Source organism: Petaurus breviceps, unplaced genomic scaffold (assembly GCF_028583685.1).
Source record: "Petaurus breviceps papuanus isolate PSGF00001 unplaced genomic scaffold, PetGlider_PUasm1.0 90579, whole genome shotgun sequence".
NCBI classification, from domain to species: domain Eukaryota; kingdom Metazoa; phylum Chordata; class Mammalia; order Diprotodontia; family Petauridae; genus Petaurus; species Petaurus breviceps.
This window is the reverse complement of record NW_027187278.1, coordinates 1,327,109-1,350,205: the sequence shown is the minus strand read 5'-3', so window position 1 is coordinate 1,350,205 and position 23,097 is coordinate 1,327,109. Positions and strand designations below refer to the sequence as shown.

Below are 23,097 nucleotides of genomic sequence, written 5' to 3'. Positions count from 1 at the left end.
AGAACTTTGATTAAAAGGATGTCAGTCTCCCACAATACCCTGGGCTATCTCCAGTCATACTGATCAATATATGGCCAGTGGATCCAGATGGCTCTGGAGGAGAAAGTGTGGCAGGTAACTTTGCAAAGCCCTCCCTCTCTCAAATGAAAGTCAATTGCAAGTCATGTCATCACCTCTCTGATGTCATGGTCCTCTATGGGAACAAAGGACAAACCATAAGGTCATATGGACAAAGAATTTTCTCTTCCCTCCTCAAGGCTCTAAATGTATTCATTCCCCAATTCTAATCTTCTCAACTGAGGCCTTTGCCTCATACTTTACAGGAAAAGCAAATAATCAAGGATATTCACTGATAATTTACTTTTCTCCCCTCCTTACTTGACAAATACCATTCATCACTTCCAAGTCTTTTGACTTCAGCTCCCACCATTTCATCATTTCCTATTTCCCTCCATTTTCTGATGAATAAGCAGCCATTCTCCTCACAAAGGTCAACCAGTCCCTCTCCTTTCATCTTTATCCCATACCTTCACTCTTTTCCAATAGGCTTATTCTGCTGTCATCACCTATCTCTTTCTGCTCTTCAAATTTTGCTTTTTCTTAAAAACTAAGGTCAAGGTACTTTCTAGATGAAGCTTTACCTGACCCCCTCACATCCCTCAAATGTGACTTTATCTTGAAACTATTTTGTATTCATTTTTATGTACTTTGTACATTCTTACATGTATACATGGTTTTTTCCTCTTCCAAAAGAATGCACGCCCCTTGAGCGCAGAGATTTTCTTTTACTTTTTGCATTTGTATTCTCAGGACTCAGTATAGTGCCTGACACATAGTTCTTATATACTCCCAGATGGACTGATATTTTTGCAGCTTTTGACACTACCGATCACCTCCTTTTCTTTGTTTCCATTTTCTTTTTGGCTTCTACATGAGTTAGTCCTGCTTCTTCTCTATAGATAATTTACCTTACAGAATTTCTTATTTGGAAGAGAATGTAGAAGCAAATTGTATCAACCTATACCATACCACTATTCTAGCTATCAAATTGGTTAACATGACAAAACAGGAAAATGGTAAATGTTGAAAAAGATGTGGGAAAATTGGAACATTAATTCATTGTTGGTAGTGTTTTGAATTGATCCAACCATTCTGAAGAGCAATTTGGAACTATTCTCAAAGGACAATAAAATTATGCATGCCCTTCGATCCAACAATATTACTTCTAGGTCTATATCTCAAAGAGATCATAAAAATGGGAAAAGGACCCACATGCAGAAAAAAAATATTTATAGTAGCTCTTTTGTGGTGGCAAAGAATTGGAAGTTTAAGGGGATGCCCATCACTTGGGGAATGGCTGAATAAGTTGCCGTATATGAATGTAATGGAATACTATTTTGCTCTGAGGAAGGATGAGTAGGTGGACTTCAGAAAAACCTGGGAAGGTTTATATGAACTGATGCAGAGTGAAATGAGGATAACCAAAAGGAAACTGTACACAATAATAGCCTCATTATGTGATGACTGGCATTGACAGACTTAGCCCTTCTCAGCAATACAAGGATCTAAGATAACTCTGAAAAACTAATGATGGAAAATGTTAACCACATCCAGAGAAAGAATTGTGGAGGCTAAATCCAGATTTACACATACGATTTGCTCTCCTTTTCTTTTATTGTTGTGTTTTGTTTCTTCTTTCTTTTGGTTCCTCCCATTAGTTCTAACTTTTCTTTATATCATGACTAATGTGAATATGTAAGTAGAGCCTATATTAGACGGCATGCAGTCTTGGGGAGGGGGAGTAGAGGATGAAGGAGAAAATTCAAAACTCAAAACTTTATGGAAGTGAATGTTAAAAATTAAAAATAAATTATTAAAAAAACATTCTCTTGTAAAACACACACACACACACACACACACACACATACACACACACACACAAATGTGGTCATTCAGGTCTTATTTGAAGACCGTTAGTGAGGAGAACCCAAGTTCCTACAAAGGTAGCCAGTTTCATTTTGTATAGGTTTAAATGTTAGGAAGTTATTTCTCTCTTGCCTCTCTGCAACATCTATGCTTTGCTCCTCTGGAGAGAAGAATAGTATTCAAATTATCTTCTGGTAAATTACTTCCTTCTCTCTATTATCTAATATTTCAGATTTTCTTTTCTTTTTCACCTCTCTCTGCAATATTAAATTGTGCTCTCCATGTTGCATCTCAAATTTTTAGTGATGATGATAAGTTACTTCCATTCTACCTATAATTCTACAAACAAACCAATCAGTCAACGTTTTTTTTTTCCTTTAGACTCCTTTCTTGGATAATAAAGCTACTTCCACACCCACCCCTTGTATGGAGGTGTCGTCCAAAGTTCAATCCTAGATCATAGCCTCTTCTTTCTCTATAATCTTCCTTAATGATTTTATCTGATGTCAAATGCCCAATTTTCACATTTACACTGACAACTACCAAATTCACTTATATATCCTGAATATCTCTCCTGCTGTTTGCCAGTCCCATACCGTCAACAAATGGCTGACATCTTCACTGGCACCTCATACACAACATGTTCCAAATTGAGCTCATCATTTTTCTCTCAATCTTCCCTTCTTTGAAATTTAACCATTTCCATTGAGGGTAACTTCATGCTCTCAATAACCCTGGTTGATAACTTTGGGGGGGGATTTTGACTTTTTCCTCTCCTTTCCTCTCCATCCCCTTCTTTCTACCCACCATGTTGCCAACTTAGTTCAAGTCCTTATTACCACTTACCTATTGCACTATTGCAATAGGTATCATTCCAGTTATAAACCTATCTTCTTCCATACTCTTTCCTTGTTTATCCCATATTCACAGTTAAATAATCTTCTTAAGGCACAGATTGATTCAGGCCATAACAGTGATTAAAAATTTTGAGGGTTTCTATTCTCCCCATATTATCTCTATGACAATGTATAATATCTTCAGTCAAGCATTCATATAATTTTATTTTGACTCATACACCCTATGATCCAGTAAAACAAGATGATCAGCTGTTACCTGAATATAACACTTTATCTCCCAACTCAGTGCATTTGAAAAGGGTACCACCTCCCCCTTTCCTGTAATGCACTCTTGCCTTACCTCTGACTTTCAGCCTTCTTACTTTCCTCTGCCATTTAATAGACATAAAAGAGGTTTCTTAGGTTCCAGTCAATCCCTTTTCCAATATATCCTTCAAACTGCTGCCAAGCATATTTTTTTTAAAGCAGCACACAGATCATATCATTCCTTTGCTTAAAAACAAAATAAAACATAAACAAAAATTTTAGAAAATGACTCCACATTACTTGGCATATTAAAATCCTTATACTGGCATTCGAGACTCTTCACAATCTCTATCTATCTATCTATCTATCTATCTATCTATCTATCTATCTATCTATCTATCTATCTATCATACTTTTCAGTCTTACCTGATTTTTAAATACTCTGTCCAAACTGTAGTAATTGTCAGTTCCCTTTTCATCCTGTTCATTTATATAATCCTATTTTTGCACAAATTGTCCTAGAATGCACTCTTCCTACACATCCATCAATACTAGCTGAAATATATATATATGTATATATATATATACATATATATATATACATATATATATATATTAAGCTAAACTCAGATGTTCTCTCTTCCATGAAATTATACACCAGTCCCAGGCCTCTGCTTTGCACTTCTGACATTTTTTTTGTTTATTTAGTGCTTATTTCAGTGTGTGTTGCTCCTGCTATTCCTCTCAGTTCAATTAGCCCCTCAGAGACATGTTTAGTATTTTATCTGTCTTCCAATGCCAAATACAGTTTTTGTACACAGTAAGAAATTAACACATGCTTGTTGACTTGAATTTTATATGCTTTCTAGCAGGTTAATCAAATCCCCCCACTTCACTAAAACACCTAGCTTTCCCCCAAAATGGTTAACCTCTGATGGCAATTTTACTCTGTAGACATTTAACATTTACACAGTTAGTATCAGAGCAAACTCAGACTATTTCCACCATATTTTACTTTCAATTTTTATTGACAGCACCTATAGGTCCTCTGCTCAATTACTTCCTTGACTGAGGGAGAAGAAAAGTTTACCCTTCTATTGACTGCTACCACAGACTCTAGTTAATTATCAGCTATGTTGACATCTCACACTTGATGTTCCCCGTTCATTTAGTTGCTCCTCCAAGGAGTTATGTTTCATATTGCTGTAGGATTTTAAATACAGAGAAACTGAACCACAGAAATTTTAAATGACATTTTCAAGGACATAGGCAGTATCAGGAATAGTGTTTCCCAAAGAGTTTGCAGTATCCAATCCATTGTTTAATCTAATTGCCACCATTTAAAGTAAGAATCTTCATTTAGTAATAATAACAACAACAACAATAGTCCCAAGAAGTTGATGGCACAAGATATGTTTCCATTTTAACTACTATTTAAATTATTCATATAAAATAATTATTATATTTTAGTCTTAATTTGTTTCTTTCTTTACAAGAACTTAATGGAGACATTGGCTTTCTATGACAGTTAAAAAGCTGAAGTTTCAGAGTAGCTACAATGGAGGGGAGACAATTGCATCCTCCGCTTAATTTCATTGCACTTCCACCTATGGTAGCCGCTTGTTGCTTTGGTTTGTTTGTTTGCTTTTTGCTCATATCCCATCCTCCTCCAATTAACAGAGTCTCAAAACCAGTTACCTTCTCTCTGCTTCAGATGTGTTTTGTAAATTCCTATTGTCAAAATATTAGACTACACCCTATTTTTCCAGAGTTAAGGTCCAGAAAGCAGGCTGTGCTCAGAGCTTTGCATAACAACAATCCCTTGCACTCACCCCCTAGATGATTTCACCCTCTGACAAAATGTATTGCTTTGACCAGCACTAGGTGTTCTCCCTATATCCCAGGGACCTGAGAGTCAGAAGCAACTCATGTGCTGCAGCAGAAGGAAATCAATCACATCTTCTGACACCTGTACTTGTAACCTCTAAGGGAACCAAACCAGAGGCTGCATTCCTGGTCCTGCCATACTGCCTCTGGTTCTGCACCCCCTTGAGCAATGACAGGGCTGTGTCCCTTATGCAGTGATTAAGGATTGTTCCCACAGGATTTAAGAAAACCTACATTGTCCCCAAAATGCCTGCACATATGGGCCTGCTATAAGAACTATTTACTGAAGACCTAAGGATAACTGTATTGGGTTCTGCCTTTTTGTGATTTTTTAGGCTTATAAGTCCTACCCAGCATGTTAAACCCTTCTACTTTGGCAGGGGACAGTAGATTCAGTTTGCAAAAAAAAACAACTTTTATTCACTTTGAAATCATTTAAACTGATATTTGATTCCTGACTCTCCTGTCTCTAGCTTGCTTGGTTTGGCTTAAGCCACCCACTGGTTGGAGACCAGTCTAGTCCTGACTATTTATAAAATTCTTTTTTCACTATATACATGCAAGTTGACTGCTTCATCATAATATAAGCTCCTAGAAGAATATAAGCTTCTTGAAGATAGAAACTATTTTGCTTTTGTCTTTCCATCTTCAATGTCTCCTAATAGTGCCTAGTTAGTAGACATTTATCAATATGTTCCAAAATATTAGGATAATGGTAAAATAGTGGGGTCTTTTAGGTATCAAAGTACAAAAAAAGCAATCATGCCACAAAACATAGTTAAATTCCAAATGTGTGCTGCACTGGGGAATAAAGAATGCTTATAAGTTACTAAAGAAAGATAAAGATGCATTTTAATAAAAATGTTAGAAATTCAATTCAATTCTAAGTATAGGTAATATAGCTTAATGAAGATAATGAAAACTGAGTCACTAAATCTATACTCAGAAGAGACCCAATAAAAGGAAAAGGACCCATAAATTTAAAAACACATATAACAACTCTTTTTGTGGTAGAAAAGAACTAGAAATTGAAGGGATACCAATAAATTGGAAAATATTTGAACAAGTTATAGTAATGATGGCACTGGAATGCTATTGTGCTATAAGAAATGATAAGGGGGTGGTTTTCAGAAAAAGACTTTTATGAACTGATACAAAATGAAGTGAAATGATCAAAAGGAAGAATATACACAATAACAGAAATGCTACAAAGGTAATCAATTAAGAAAAAAACTTAGCAATTCTGATCAATACAAGGATCCAAAATAATCCCAAAGGACTCATGATGAAAAATACTATCCACCTCTTTATAGAGAACTAATGGACTTTAAGTACAGGTTGAAGCGTATTTCCTTTTCTATTTTTAAAATTTCTCTTGTTTTTATTTTTTCATAGCTTGGTTAATGTGGAAATATGTTTTGCATAACTTCATAGGTAAAATGCATATCATATTTCTTGCCCTCTCATTTCAGGCAGGGGGAGGGAGAGGGAAGAAGGAAAAAGAGAATTTGAATGGAAAATTAAATTAAAAAATAAACTGTATTTTTAATTTAATATTGTATTTTCCCCAATTACAATTTTCAACATTCATTTTAAAAACTGAGTTCCAAATTTCCTCCCTCCCTCCCCACCCCACTCATTGAGAAGGCAAGCGATTTGATTACACATGTAATCATGCAAAAAATATTTCCATATTAGTCATGTTGTAAAAAAAAAAAATCAAAATAAAACCCCCAAAAAATGAAAGAAAAAATTTAAAACTATGTTTTGATCTGTATGCAAATTACATCAGTTCTTTCTCTGTGGACTGGAGCAATTTTCATGATAAGTCCTTCAGAGTTCTCTTTGATCATTGTATTGCTCAGAATAGTTAAGTTGTTCACAGTTGATCATCTTTCAATATTGTTGCTACTGTGTACAATGTTCTCCTGGTGCTATTCATTTCACTTTCATCAGTTCATGTAAGTCTTTCCAGGATTTTCTGAGAGCATCTAACTCATCATTTCTTATATCACAATAATATTCCATCACAATGATATACCACAGATTGTACAGTTATTAACTAATTGATGGGCATTCCTTCAATTTCTAATTCTGTGCTACCGGAAAAGAACTGCTATAAATATTTGGGCATAATTCCAAATTGTTCTACATAATGGTTGAATCAGTTCACAACTCCACCAATGGTACATTAGTGTCTGAATTTCTCTACATCCCCTCCAACATTTATCATTCCCCCTTTCTGCCCTATTAGTCAATCTAATAGGCATGAGGTAGTACCTCAATATTGTTTTAATTTGCATTTTTCCAATCAATAGTGATTTAGAACATTTTTATATGACTATAGAGATTTGATTACTTCATCTGAAAACTGACCACTTTTTTCTCATTTGTCAACTAGGAAATGGCTCATATTTTTATAAATTTGATCCATTGTTTTATATATTTGAGAGATGAGGCCTTTATCAGAAAATCTTGCTTCAATTTTTTTTTCAGTTATGATTGCTATTTTTCCCTTCATCCTATTTCACCCTCGGTTTCTTCTATTTACTCTCTCCTTTCACCCTGTCCCTCCTCAAAAATGTTTTGCTTCTATTACCTCCTCCAATCCACCCTCCCTTCTTTGAGCACCACCCCCTTTCTCTTATCACATTCTCCTCCTACTTTCTTGTAGGGTAAGATAGATTTTTATACCCACTTGAGTATGAATGTTATTCCCTCTTTGAGTCAATTCTGATGACAGTAAGATTCAAACATTCCCTTTCACTTTTCCCCCATGTTTCCCTCCACTGTAAAATATTTTTCTTGCTTCTTTTATGTGGGATAATTTACCCCATCGTACTCCTCCTTTTCCCAATCTCCCACTAAATTCCTCTTTCTAACCCCTTAATTTCATTTTTAAAGATACCATCCCATTATATTCAAGTCACATGTGTGCCCTCTGTCTATATGTCCTCCTTCTAAATGTCCTAATAATGAGATATTTCTTATGAGTCACAAAGTATCGTCTTCCCATGTAGGAATGTAAATATTTTAACCTTATTAGGTCCCTTAAGATTTTTCTTTCCTGTTTACTTTTTTAAGCTTTTCTAATATTTGAAAGTCAAATTTTCTATTCAGCTCTGGTCTTTTCATCAGGAATATTTGAGAGTCCTCGATCTCATTGAATGTACTTTCCGCTGGAATATCATACTCTAAGACCTTTGAACCTTTAATAGAAAAAATGGTAAATCTTGTATTTATTTAAATTGTATTTAAATTATTTCTTTTTGGTTGCTTACGATATTTTCTAATGACTGAGGACATGAGAATTTGGATATAATATTACTGAGAGTTTTCATTTTGGAACCCCTTTTAGGAGGTGATGAGTGATTTCTTTCAATTTCGATTTTACATTATAGTTCTAGAGTATCAGGGCAGTTTTCCTTAATGATTTCTTTCAAGATGATGGCTAGACTTTCTTTTTGTTATCATGGCTTTCAGGAAGTCCAATCATTTTAAATTATCTCCCCTGGATTTGTTTTTCAGGTCAGTTGTTGTTTTTGTGTTTGTTCCCTAATAAGATATTTCACATTGTCCTCTCTTCTTTCATTCTTCTTTTTTTCTTTTATTGTTTCTTGTTATCTCATAGAGTCGTTAGCTTCACTTACTCAATTCTAATTTTTAAGGAATTATTTTGTTCAGTGAGGGTTTGTAACTCATTTTCCATTTGGCTAATTCTGTTTTTTAAGGAGTTCTTTTTTCAGAGAATTTTTGTGCCTCTTTTTCCATCTGGCCAATTCTGCTTTTTAAGGATACTTCCTTCAGTGAATTTTTGTATACCTTTTTTTTTTAATTTGACCAATTCTACTTTTCAAGGCATTCTTCTCCTTCTTGGACTTTTGTACCTCTTGTACCATTTACTCTAGTCTATTTTTTTTGCATTTTTTTGGAGGGCAGAGAGCAATTGGGGTTGTTACATGCCCAAGGTCACACAGCTAGTAAGTGTTAAGTGTCTAAGGCTGCATTTGAACTCAGGTCCTCCTACTCCAGGGCTGGTGCTCTATTCACTGTGCTACCTAGCTGCCCCTGTCTAGTCTATTTTCAAGGTGTTATTTTCTTTAATACTTTTTTGTGCCTCCTTTACCAAACTGCTTATTATTTTTTTCATGATTTTCTTGCATCCATCACATTTCTCTTTCCAATTTTTCCTCTACCTCTCTTACTCAATATTTAAAATTCTTTTTGAGCTCTTCCATGGCCTGATACCTATTTAGATTTTTCTTGGACCTTTGGATATAAGAATTTGACTTTGATATCTTCTCCTGAATTTGTTTTGATCTTTTTGACTATAGTAACTTTCTTCTGACCAGAATTACTTTTTTCTCTTGCTTGCTCACTTTCCCAGCATATTTCTTGATTTTTAAACTCTCTGCTAAAGTGGGGTTCTGTTTCCAGGGTGGAGGGCACATTGTCCCAAGATTCAGGGATTTTTTTTTGCAAATGTTTTCCAGACACTTCTAGAGACCTGTACATTTTCAGCTTTTCCATGGTAGTATCATCTAAGGAGAGGTGTGTTTACTCCTCTCCAGGCCTGTGCTCTGATATATGAGCAACTGCAAGCACCCTTTTCTTACCCAGAACTGTGATGAGGGTCCCTGTTCCACTGAGGCCACAACCTCTGATATGCTAGTGCTCCTCCTCATCCTGGAACTGCCACCCAGGACTGCAACCTGGATCTAAGAATGGACAAAACAATGGCACCTTGCCCCCAGTGTCAGCAAAGAGATCCCTGTAATCTCCTTCTGACCCACTTGCTGTTTATGCTCTGAGTGCTCCAAAAGTAACCACCTGCTGCTGATTCATTTGTCCCAAGGTCTGCTCCTGTTTTCCTGGAGACTGGTCTGTGCTGGCACTACTTGCACTGGACTACACTCCACTCTCATCCCAGTATGGTGACACACCTTTCCTGCCAAACTTTTTTAGTTTTCTTGGGCTGGAAAATTGTTTCACCCCATTCTGTCACTCCAGGATTTGTTTTAGGGCATTATTTAAAGGTATTTGAAGGGGTTTGGAGGAGAAAATTGCCTGCCTTCTCTCTATCATCTTGGCTCCACCCCCAATAAACTTTAAAAAGAAAGAAAACTGAAAGGGCAAAGCCCTAAGTATAAACATATATGATTTTTTTTTTGCCACATGAACAGTGATAAAGTTCTGTTCTCAAATATTTACTTTGCCTTATTCCTATCTATAGCCATCCCTAGACTGCTGATTTTAACTTGTTCCTAGCTGTTAATTTCCAAGTGTTAAATACCACATTAACACCATCTTGCTATTTACTGGGAGTAATAAGTTCCTGACCTGGTCTTTTATGTTCCTTGACCTAATTAATCTTTTCTGTTTTCCAGAACCAGTTTGTACTTGAGTACTTCCAAGTTCTTTAGATAATCAGTTTTAATTGTTTTTTTTATATTAGTAAAATGAAATATAACTTTGGATGCTTCTAAATTGATTCCAATTCTTGATAAATCTTACTTCCTATTGGAGACATATGTAGCAATTTAAAATAAGACCTCTTAAATGAACTTGACCGTTTTGCAACAAAACCAGAGATTAGGTAGATTTGACTTATCAAGTGCACTAAACATAAGTAAGATTAAAAGAGATGTTTTCACATACATGATCGGTTTAATTTTCATGCTTTTTTTATAATACTGGTAAGAGATTCTCTAATTTAGAGATTCAGTGTACCCTGAAAATCATAAAACATTTCTGCTCCAAGAATAGTAATTTAATAAATTTTTAGAGTTGGTAGGAACCTTTTATATGAGTCTTCCTGGTATCCTCCTCCAATTAATAGGGCCTCTCACAACTAAAGTTACCTTCTTTCTGCCTCAACTTTGTTCTATACATTCTTATATACATGCATACTGAGTTCTTCATTCAAATATAAGCTCCTTGAAGACAGAAATTCATTTTTTTTTTGCAGGGGGCAATTGGGGTTAAGCGACTTGCCCAAGTTCATGTGGCTAGATTTTGTGTTAAGTGTCTGCGGCTGGGTTTGAACTCAGGTCATTTCCTCCAATGAACAATTCTAACTTATAAATTTCCTTTCTAACATGTGGCCTCCAAGAAATGAAACTAATGTTCCAGATCTGGTCTCATCAACAAAGAATCCAGAAAAGTTGTCACCTGATTCTCTTTTGAAACTATCTAAGTAATTCTCAACATGGTCAAAGATCACATTTATTTTCTTATCTACCATATCACACTGCTGGCTCACAATGACTTTGTAGTTAACTAAGAATGAAGAATCTTAACATGTTCTTCCTCCACCTTCTTCAGGTTTGTGTTTGTTTTTAGATTGTCTGGGTGCCAGCACAGCACTGAAGTGGAGGAGCTCATGATGGCTGAATATTTAGGAACTCACTTGTGCTCTCTCAAATTCACCTCAAAACAACTATAAAATTATGCCTTAAAATCAATTCTGGAGTGGCAGAACCAACAAAAAGATGAAGTAAAATAATTTTCCAGATAATACAAAAGGTAAGCAGGAAAGGATCATGTCACTCACATAAAAGAGAAGTGCAGTCCAGTGCAGGTAGCCTCCAATCAAGCCAGTTGCAGGCTGTACCCCACCAAACCAGTGGGAGGAAGCCCTGGTGCAGGTCAAAAGTAAGGCCCTGCTGTCTCAGGACATCAGGCCAGCTCATCTGGACAGCACCAGGCCCCAATCCCCCAGAGCAAGAAGCCTGGGACAGTGCCCCTCCACCCCAAGAGCAGAGCCCAAATTTACAAGTCGCAAAATAGGTGGGAAAAAAATAAGAAAAAAAGAACCTGACTATAGAAAGTTATTACACTTATTGAAGGAATATCAAAACACCAATTCAGAAGAAGACAGCAGTGTCTAAATGCCTACATATAAATCCTCAAAGAAAAATGTGCATTCAGGAGAGGCAGAGCCAGCCTGGTGGAGAAAAGGCAGGTGGTTGCCTGAACTCTCTCCAGTTTCTCTAAAAATAACTTGAAATTATGACCCCAAACAAATTCTAAAGTGGTAGAACCCACAAAATTTAGGAGTGAAGCAATTTTCCAGCCCAAGATAACTTGGACTACTGGAAAGATCTGTCACATTTGGCTAAAAGAGGAAAAGAGTGCAGCCCAGTAAAGGCAGTGTCCAGGCAAGCCAGTGTGAGGCTCCGAGCCCAGCACAGATCAATAACGAAGGCCCAACATTTGGACTCAACTGGCCAGCAGGCCAGCTATGAGGTCTCCATGCCCAATACAACAGTGGTCATAAATATCACTAAAGGTATTCAGTAGTATTCTGGAAGTTAATATAATGAGCAAAATATCACCAGAAAACAAAGGCATTCCAGACCTCCTCATCTGTAAGGATCTTGTTTCTAGCTTGACCTTACCCAATATTTCTTCCCCTTAAGTCAATGTTTCTCTTTCTTTTTTTTCCTTATTTAATTTTAATACTTAGATGATCATTAAATCAAAGATTTTCCCATGGTTTATAAAAGAATTTTTTTTGAATTTAAAACATATATGAAATATTTATTTTAAGGACAGTGCCTCTAAAACAGTTTTTTTGACTGTTCTTTGTCAAATGTTCTTTGTCATTCAACAATTATTCAAGTCAATAAAATGAAAGTAAAGATATGTTATGCCATAGAAAAAATGTTTGGCAAAACCAAAGCCTTACCATAGTTTTATCAAAAGATGTCTTGGATTCACACATAGGTGATGCTTATTAAGTTATTAAAAATAAGACAAGCAGATATAGATCAGTCTGGTTAATAAAAACTATTTTAAAATATCTTTATGAGTTTCTGTTTCCATAAAATGCATGACCTAATGATCTTACTACCATTGATAAGCCTTTCCATACTTAGTCAATAACTGGTTCTCAATCTCTTCGGTCCAATTGTTCATTATTTCTCTGTCTTTCCTTGAGATAACTGTTTAAAATAATACATCCATGTCCCCAGTCTAATTGGCTTTATTTATAGAACTACATATGAATAAAAACTCATTTTCAAGACAAAAATTATATCACAGAAATTGAATAATCGCCTATCTACTCTGTGAAGTTTTTATATTTTGGTCCTAAAGAAAATGCAGAAATGTAGAAAGAATTCTGTATTAATTATCTGCAAAACAATAACTTGAAAAAGATCCACTAAATTTGGGGACACTACCAGCCAAACCTTTTCATGAAAGTAATGGCTAGGAAACAAAATGAATAATTATAAAGAAATTCATGCCTGGAATAAAGGAATTGTACTTGGAGGCAAGAGCATATGATAGGATGATTAAAAAGTGGGACTTTCCTCTAAAAAGAAATGAATTATAAAGCCAGAAAAGATAGTAAGATATTCACAATACCTTGAAGAAACAATAAGAAGTACAAAAAAGGAAGTAAAAATGTTGATAGGTACAAGAAAATAATAAAGAGTGAAAACTGAATAAAATAGTAAGCATGTTTTCGAGTTAAATGATCAGAAAAATTATAATAAAATGTCTTTTTAATGTATATTTCTAAAAAAATAAAGGCATGTAAAATATCTGTAAAATAAATATATTTAAGTTACCACACAATATACATGTATAATGCAATTGTAAGCATACAAACCTTTTTAGAGATTTTTAATATCTGCCTTCTAACTTTCTATTAATATTAAAACTCTGTAGGAAGTATATCATAAGTATAAGTGCTCAGCTCAACTAGTTCAATAGGTTCATTTAGTAGGCCAGAAGCAATTTAATGCCCATGACAGAAAATTAGGGCAGAATTGGAACATTTAGCCCTGACCAGGATATATACCAGAGTGGAGAACCTGCAGCCTAGAAGCTACATGTGGCCTTCTAGGTCCTTGGGTACAGCCTTTTGAAGGAATCCATGTTTTACAGAACAAATCCTTTTAGATTCAGTCAAAGGGCCACACTTGAGGACTTAGAGAGCCACATGTGACCTTGAGGCTTCAGGTTCCCCACTCCCATATACCACTGATTCCCTTATATTTCCTCCTATAACCAGATCAGTCTTTTATCAAATTTTCATGAACAATATTAATGGTGTAGAATTGCCTTATAAAATTTGTTTATGACTTTCTCTGTGAAAAGCTGTGATAGTATATAAATACCTTAAAAAATTACACTGAGTGTTAATTGTCATGCTGAGTGTCTAAGAGAGCTGAAACATTCTCCTTGGCCCATCTTTAAGAGGACTAAGGACTTTTCCTGGGCCTGGGTTATTCTTTGAAGTTGAATGACTAAGTCTCAGCAAGTGTGAATTTGAGGGCTGATTGCAGCCAAAGTCTAAATTGATGTAAATGAAAACAAATTAGAAAAACTTAAGAATAGTGATCAATACAACAACCAATCACAATGGCAGTACAAATCATACTTCTATGCAGAGAAGAGAGGCTAAAAGTAAAAAAAGAAGTAGAATTTTTTTCATAGATAACAGATTGCATTTTTTCTTGACTATAATTATATATCATAAGAGGTCTTTTTTGAAGGGAGGAGATGCAAGGTGGAGGGGAACAGGTAGTGATAGTAATGTAAAGAAAAGAAAAATACCCTAAAAATACACAAAAGATAAAAGGGAGAATAGCAAGAAATATGATTAGTACTATCATTTTAAATGTATTATATACTTTAAAGATATTTAAAAGTACATAAATTTTTGTTTCAATTACAATTTTACTTTTCTGTTCTTTGGTAAAGTGTTTTAACATTTGCTAAGTTAATTGAAACATGAGATGTTTCAATTGATGATGAATAATGAAATAATGAAAGAATGAAAATTTACAAAATAAAAAAAATCTATAATAACTATAGAAGGTAATAGGAAAACTGATAAATGGAATATTTAAAGTCATAATTTTAGTAAGTAAAAAAATTACAATTAAAGCCACCTGTTTTGCAGGTTATCCGTCTCCTTCCTGCTTTTGTTTTAGATGGGTACTTATGATTTTTAATTTCTGAAACTCACAAAACAATATATTGACAACATTATCTATGCTGTATTGTATTTTTATTTAATTTTGTTAAATATTTCCCAAATATATTTTAAAGGATTTCAGTTGTAGTCAGGAATTTTGTAGGCTAAAATATCTTTATCTACCAAAAAAAAAAAGCACTGTGACCTAATTGAAGACATTGAATTATGACTTCCATAAAGCCTCAGAGTAGCTAGGAATATATAATTTATAACCATTTGATTCTCCACTTCTGTACAATCTCTACAGCTATAAAAAAGATCATAATTATCCACCTCTGAGAACTCCTTGAGGAAGATATAATACTACTATGGTTCAAACATCTTGGGTAGCAGTAATGCTAAAATGTGATTTTTTTAATCAAATCTTAATGATGCCCAATAAGATACAATAATACTTCTATGATGTATATGCATGTATAATGTATATTCTATGAATCAAATCATGTCCCCTGTTTGTTGAGTGATATGCCTCTCAATTTTAACAGGGAAGGTCTAGGAAGTGAGTGCCATTTAGGTCCTCTGATAGCAGCACCAAGGAGGAGTTCTAGTACTTTTGTAAACACCAAATCCCCAAATTGCAAACCTAAAATCTCTTTGAATGTCAACAGTTATTCCACAGAAATCCCAGAAGATTCTTTAGAAGGAGGAACAATAAGCATATTAAAAAAATTATGATTCTAAATGTTGGCATAATTTCTACCTATGAGTTTCTGTTTATTAACCAAAATGAGTGAACATCATTGAAACTAACTGGTTCATCTGCAGAAATGATCAAGCAATAGACTGCGTAAAATAGTATGAAGTTCAGAAAGAATTTCCTAGATGAGGATCTTTTTTTAAAAATTCACAGAATCTCTGATTAGAATGGAGCTCAGGGCACCAGCTAGTCCAATCTGTACCCAACCAAGAATTCCCACTCCCATATACCTGACAAGTGTTCATCCTATCTCTACTCACAGACCTCCAGTCATATAGAAGCCACTACCTCTCGAGGCAACCCAATACACTTTTACACAGCTCTAATTGTTCAGAAGATTTCCCCTTACATCAAGCCTAAATCTGCCTTTCTCAAAACTTGCCTTTTTTTCCTTAGTTCTGCTCTCCGGGGCCATGTAGAACAAGTCTAATGCCTCTTACAGAGAACAGATCTTCAAGAAATTGAGGCTTTCATGTATAGCCTTAGAATAGCTATTACTCAAAGTGAAAGATACCACAGTGAATTAGACTGGCATCATAGATATTATAATTATTAAAAAATAATAAATTTCACTTTTTACAAATGCATATAAGTTCTACAACCTTTTTATCCCTTTAAAAAACAAAGATAAGCCAGTATCACTACATTGCTACTTTGGGCTGAGAAGCCTAATTATTTACTATTCAGTGACTTACAGTTTCAGTGTTCTAAATTGCACCCTAGTGTCCTGAAGGAGACAAAGAATCATCTAGTTAATCCCAGTGGGTGGGAAGTTTATACCTTGAGTGAGTTTGCCTTATTATGTGATATTTTTTCAAAAGTCATACTTATTTAAAGTATAAAGTTACACATCCCTTCTGCCATGTGAAAATGATATAAACCAACAGATGTACCAACTATAAAAATATTTCTGATCAAGGATTTTGATGAAGAACTCCAAAGGGAGTTAGTTGCTTTCTATTTACATAAGAAACCAGTAGCCTGGATTCACAGTGCTTTTTGTGGGTATTTAAAATGACTGAACAATGATTTGAAAGAAATGAAAAACAGCAAAAATGAAGATTTCAAACAAGACATCAAAGTGTCCTCAGGTTCTAAAGATATGGCAATTTTCTTAGTTTTGGGATCTAAACAAAAGAGTCCTAATAGAATGGAAGATCCAGGGAAGGATATATTTTGTCTCTGTACCTAGTCCGGCGCCTTACACAAAGTAATGCTTAATAAATGCTTTTTGAATAGATGGATAGATAAATGGATGGATGGATAGATGGATGGATGGATGGATGGATGGATGGATGGATGGATGGATGGATGGATGGATGGATGGATGGATGGATAGATAGATGTTGTTTGGTCATTTTAAAATCATCTCATACTCTTTGTGACCCCATTTAGGGTTTTATTGGCAAAAATACTGTAGTCATTTGTCACTCCTTCTGCAGCTCATTTTGCAGAGGAGAAAACTGAAGCAGAGTTAAGTGACTTACCCAGGGTCACACAGCTAGTAAGTGTCTAAATCCAGCTATTAACCCAGGATGATAAGTCTTCCACACTTCAGGCCTGGCACTATATCCACTTAGCTTCCCAGACAGAAAAAATAGAGGGAAAAGAGTTCATAAATGTTTGTTGGATTGGACTTTCAGTACTGAATATTGGGCTGATTTGAAAAAATTTCTTAAACATCACTATTATTTCATGTTTATTTCCCTCACAATAGATCTTTAAACTGTGAAACGGGAAGACTGGAACTGGTCAATGATGTCTTGTTCTTAGAAAGTGAATGGATTTTACCTTCCTGATCAGTTATACAGGTCATGCATCATATTCTTATTCTGCTTATAACCAAACAAGGAGAAATAAAGAGACTACTTCCCCCATAAGTAATTTAGTTGCTGGCATTGTATTTCCCTAAGAATCTTCTGTCTGATAAACCAAAAGTGATAATGCATACAAAAGTTTGAAAACTTGATGTATATGATTGTCTTCCTCAGTAAATTTTGAGTGAGGAGACTTCTGTGAGTCACCAAGTAGGTAGAGGGATTGTCTCATCTCCTTACTCAGTCCCCAAATTTCCATAAATGCTTGGGGCCTCTATTACTTTTGTCTTCATTGTTTTCTTCATCTTAGATCAATGAATATGCTGGGATGGGAGCAGATAGACAACTGTTAAACCTGGGAGATAGGGCTAAGCAATTTAAGGGCTGAGACACCAAAGTTCTGGAGTCTGGGTAGCAGCAGCCAACTTCTCTGGTGCAGCAACTGAGCCACCTGCTCTGCCCAGCTTAACAGTAAATTGACAAGTGAGACACTAGGCTCAACAAGGATCCAGCTGTCTCAGAGCAACCTTTTCCTGGTTTATGCCATACTAAAATATGAACTTTGTAGAGACACCAGGAGGAAGGAAAGAAAATCAGGGGCCAAAAGTCACAACCTGAGTCTCATGTGTTCTTTACTTAGATACTACACTACATTTTTGCTTCGAATTTGGACACACTTACCTCAAGAATGATATGTGCCTCTCCTGCCCTAATTGGGGAGACATTTTCAGAACTTCTATTCTCACTATATATTTAGGTGAGTTATTTTTTTTAAAATTTTTTATGAATCTGTTTCCTTTTAGTTTACAGAATTCAATTCCACAATTCCTTGAGTTTCACATTTTGTCCCCCTCCCTCCCCTCTCCCCCCATGGCAGCTTATAGACAAGTATAGGATCTGTAAATACTTTCATATTATACATTAGTCAGGTTATAAGGATGGATTGTACCAGCTGGAATGAAAAAATGGTAAAGAGGACATAAAACCAAATAAGAGAAGGAAAAAGATCAGGTATTTTGCTTCCACCTGGATATAAACTTAGTTCTTTCTAGTTCTTTCTCTGGATGCACATATTTCTTTCCATCATGAGTCTTTTGGGAATGACTTATATCACTGCATTGCTGAGAAGAGTCCAGTCTATCAAAGTTGGTCATCACACATACGTTGTGTCTGTAATTGTGTACAAATTTCTCCTGGTTCTACTCTTCTCACTCAGCATCAGTTCTTTTAAGCCTCTCCAGGTAAATATAAAGACCGTCTGCTCCTCGTTTCTTATAGCACAATAGTATTCCATAACATGCACATACCACAACTTGTTCAGCCATTCCCCAATTGATGGGCACTCCCTTAATTTCCAATTCTTTGCTACCACAAAAAGAACTGCTATAAACATTTTTGTACATATGGGTCTTTCTCCCATTTCTATGATCTCTTTGGGATATAACCCTAGGAGTGGTATTGCTGGATCAAACGGTATTTAAGTATTTGTAGCCCTTTGGGCATAATTCCAGATTGCTCTCCAGAAAGGCTGGCTCAGTTCACAACTCCACCAGCAATGCATTAGTGTTCCAATTTGCCCACATCCTCTCCAGCATTTGTCATTTTCCTGTTTTGTCATCTTAGCCAATCTGACTGGTGTAATGTGGTACCTCAGAGTAGTTTTGATTTGCATTTCTCTAATCAATAGTGAATTAGAGCATTTCTTCATGTGCTTATAGATAGCTTTAATTTCTTTCTTTGAAAACTGCCTGTTCATATCCTTTGACCATTTATCAATTGGGGAATGACTTGTATTCTTATAAATTTGACTCAATTCTCTGTATATTTTAGAAATGAGTCCTTTGTCAGAGACATAGGTTGTAAAGATTCTTTCCCAATTTCCCACCTCTCTCTTAATCTTGGTTACATTGGCTTTGTTTGTACAGAAACTTTTCAATTTCATGTAGTCAAAATTATCCATTTTATATTTTATAATGTTCTCTAATTCTTGTTTAGTCATAAAGTCTTTCCCTCCCCACAAGTCTGATAGGTAAACTATTCCTTGTTTTAGGAGACTGCGTACAGTATCAACCTTTATACCTAGATCATGAACCCATTTAGACTTGATTTTGGTATATGGTGTTAGATAATGGTCTATGCCCAGTTTCTGCCATACTATATTCCAGTTTTCCCAGCAGATTTGTCAAATAGTGAGTTGTTATCCCCAAAACCAGGGTCTGGAGGGTTATCAAACAATACATTACTATCGTCATTGACTTCTGAATCTCGTGTGCCTAATCTATTCCATTGATCCACTCCTCTATTCCTCAGCCAGTAACAAGTAGTTTTCATGACTGCTGCTTTATAATACAGATTGAAATCTGGTATAGCTAGTCCACCTTCCCTAGCATTTCTTTTCATTAATTCCCTTGACATTCTGGACCGTTTATTCTTTCAAATGAATTTTGTTACTATTTTTTCTAGCTCTATAAAATAGTTTTTTGGTAAATTAATTGGTATGGCACTATACGTAAAATTGTCATTTTTATTATATTAGCTTGACCCAGCCATAAGCAATTGATATTTTTCCAATTAGTTAGATCTGACTTTATTTCTGTGAAAAGTGTTTTGCAGTTATGATCATGCAGGTCCTGGATTTGTTTTGGCAGGTAGATTCCCAAATATTTTATAATGTCTACAGTAACTTTAAATGAGATTTCTCTTTCTATCTCTTGCTGTTGAATTTCATTGGAAATATATAGGAATGCTGAGGATTTATGTGGGTTTATTTTATATCCTGCAACTTTGCCAAATTTATTTATTGTCTCAAGTAGTTTTTTACTAGATTCTTTAAGTATATAATCAGATCATCTGCAAAGAGTGATAGCTTGGTCTCTTCTTTGCCTAACTTGATTCCTTTGATTTCTTTTTCTTCTCTAATTGCTACTGCTAACATTTCTAGTACCAGACTGAATAAGAGGGGTGATAGTGGACACCCTTGTTTCACCCCTGATCTTATGGGAAATGCTTCTAGCTTCTCCCCATTACATATAATACTTGCTGATGGCTTTAAATAGATGCTACCTATTATTTTAAGGAAGGCTCCATTTATTCCCATACTTTCTAATGTTTTTAATAGGAATGGATGTATTTTGTCAATAAGCCTTTTCTGCATCTATTGAGATGATCATGTGGTTTCTGCTAGTTTTATTGTTGATGTGATCAATTATACTGATGGTTTTCCTAATATTAAACCACCCTTGCATTCCTGGAATAAATTCTACCTGATCAAAGTGTATTATTCTTGAGATAAGTTGCTGTAGTCTTTTTGCTAGTATTTTATTTAGAATTTTTGTATCTATATTCATGAGGGAGATTGGTCTATAATTTTCTTTCTCTGTTTTATCTCTTCCTGATTTAGGTATCAGTACCATATTTGTGTCATAAAAAGTATTTGGTAGGACTCCTTCTTCACTAATTTTCCCAAATAGTTTGTAGAGTATTGTAATCAATTGCTGTTTAAATGTTTGATGGAATTCATTAGTGAATCCATCTGGCCCTGGAGATTTTTTCCTAGGGAGCTGACTGATGGCTTGTTCAATTTCTTTTTCTGAGATGGGATTATTTAAGTAATTTAATTCCTCTTCAGTTAATCTGGGCAACTTGTATATTTGTAAATATTCATCCATTTCCCTAAGATTGTCAAATTTATGTGCATACAATTGGGAAAAAATAATTCCTAATTATTGTTTTGATTTCCTCTTCATTGGAGGTAGATTCACCCTTTTCATTTTTGATACTCATAATTTGGTTTTCTTCTTTCTTTTTTTATCATATTGACTAAGGCTCTATCAATTTTGTTGGTTTTTTCATAAAACCAGCTCTTGGTTTTATTTATTAATTCAATAGTTTTCTTAATTTCAATTTCATTAATCTCTCCTTTTGTCTTCAATATTTCTAATTTAGTATTTAATTGGAGATTTTGAATTTGTTCTTTTTCTAAGTTTTTTTAATTGCATGCCCAATTCATTGAGCTCCCTTTTCTCTAATTTAATCACGTATGCACTCAGGGATATAAAACTTCCCCTAAGAACTGCCTTTAATGCATCCCACAGATTTTGGTATGTTGTCTCATTATTATCATTCTCTTGAATGAAATTACTGATTGTTTCTATAATTTCTTGTTTGACCCACTCATTCTTTAGGATTAAATTGTTTAATTTCCAATGAGTTTTTAGTCTGTCTTTCCCTGGCACTTTATTGCATATAATTTTTATTGCATCATGATCTGAGAAGGATGCATTTAATATTTCTGCCTTACTGCATAGAATTGTCAGGTTTTTATGCCCTAGAACATGGTCAATTTTTGAGTATGTGCCATGAACCGCTGAGAAGAAAGTATATTCCTTTTTATTCCCGTTTAGTTTTCTCCAGAGATCTATCATACCTATCCTCTCTAAAATCCTGTTCACCTCCTTAATTTCTTTCTTGTTTATTTTGAGGTTGGATTTATCAAGTTCAGAGGGGGGGGGGGATTAAGGTCTCCCACTAGTATAGTTTTGCTATCTATTTCTTCCTCTAATTCCTTTACCTTCTCCTCTAGGAATTTGGATGCTACACCATTTGGTGCATATATGTTAAGTAATGATATTGCTTCATTCTCGATGATGCCTTTTAATAGGATATAGTTTCCTTCCTTATCTCTTTTAATTAGGTCAATTTTTGCTTTTACTTTATCTGAGATAAGGATTGCTACCCCTGCTTTTTTTTTACTTTAGCTGAGGCATGATATATTTTTTTTTCCAACCTTTTACCTTTACCTTGTGTGTATCCCTCTGTTTCAGATGTGTTTCTTGTAAACAGCATATTGTAGGATTATGATTTCTAATCCATTCTGCTATCCGTCTCCATTTTATGGGAGAGTTCATTCCATTCACATTTAAATTATGATTGTTATCTGTTTCTTTCCCCCCATCCTATTTCTGCCCCTGTTAATGTTCATATTTTCCCTCCCTTATCCCTTCCCCCCTTAATAGTTTTCCTTTGGACGACCGCCTCCCTCAGTGTTCCCTTTTCAGCCCCTTCCTTTTCCTCCCCTTTCCTCTTCCTATTTCCCTCCCTACAAACCACTCCCACCCCCCTTTCGTAACCCTTTCCCCCTCCTACTGCCTGTAGGATATTTTTATACTTAACAAAGTATGCTATTTCTTCTTCGCATCAAGAGTGACAGGAACAGATCTCATGTGAAGCTCCTCTCCCTCCCCTCTTTCCCTCTAAAATGATACTTTTTGTGTTTCTTCTCCATAGAGCCCTATGTTTAACTGGTTGTTATTCCCTCCTTGAACCAGAACCAATGAGGGAAAAGCTTATATGCTGTGATAGTAATGGCAATTAAAGATTCCCCTGTATTGGCTTGGTTTTCAAATTGATTGTGTTAAAACCCAGAGTTTGTTAATCCCACCTGTGGGATGGGCTTGTTGATGTGAAAAGAAAGTCCTGAATTGGGAGGAGCTGGTGATGTAGATTTGGAGAGACACTAGAGAGAGGCGGAAGATTTTTTTTTGGAAGCAGCACCTCGTGGAGAGAGAGAGAGACTAAGAGGATTGCTGGTGGCCGCTTTGAATTGCCCTGGACTTTTGAGACCTGTCCCCTGAGCTGCCAAGGACTGAGGAGACATGGCTGTTTTGCTGGTAC

The 23,097-nt window shown here is 35.3% G+C and overlaps 1 pseudogene; it reads left to right on the top strand.

The window, feature by feature from the left end:
* Positions 1 to 87: 87 nt before the first annotated feature.
* The window catches only part of LOC138142445 (endoplasmic reticulum resident protein 44 pseudogene), a 79,738-nt pseudogene continuing 56,728 nt past the window's right edge, over positions 88 to 23,097 (top strand).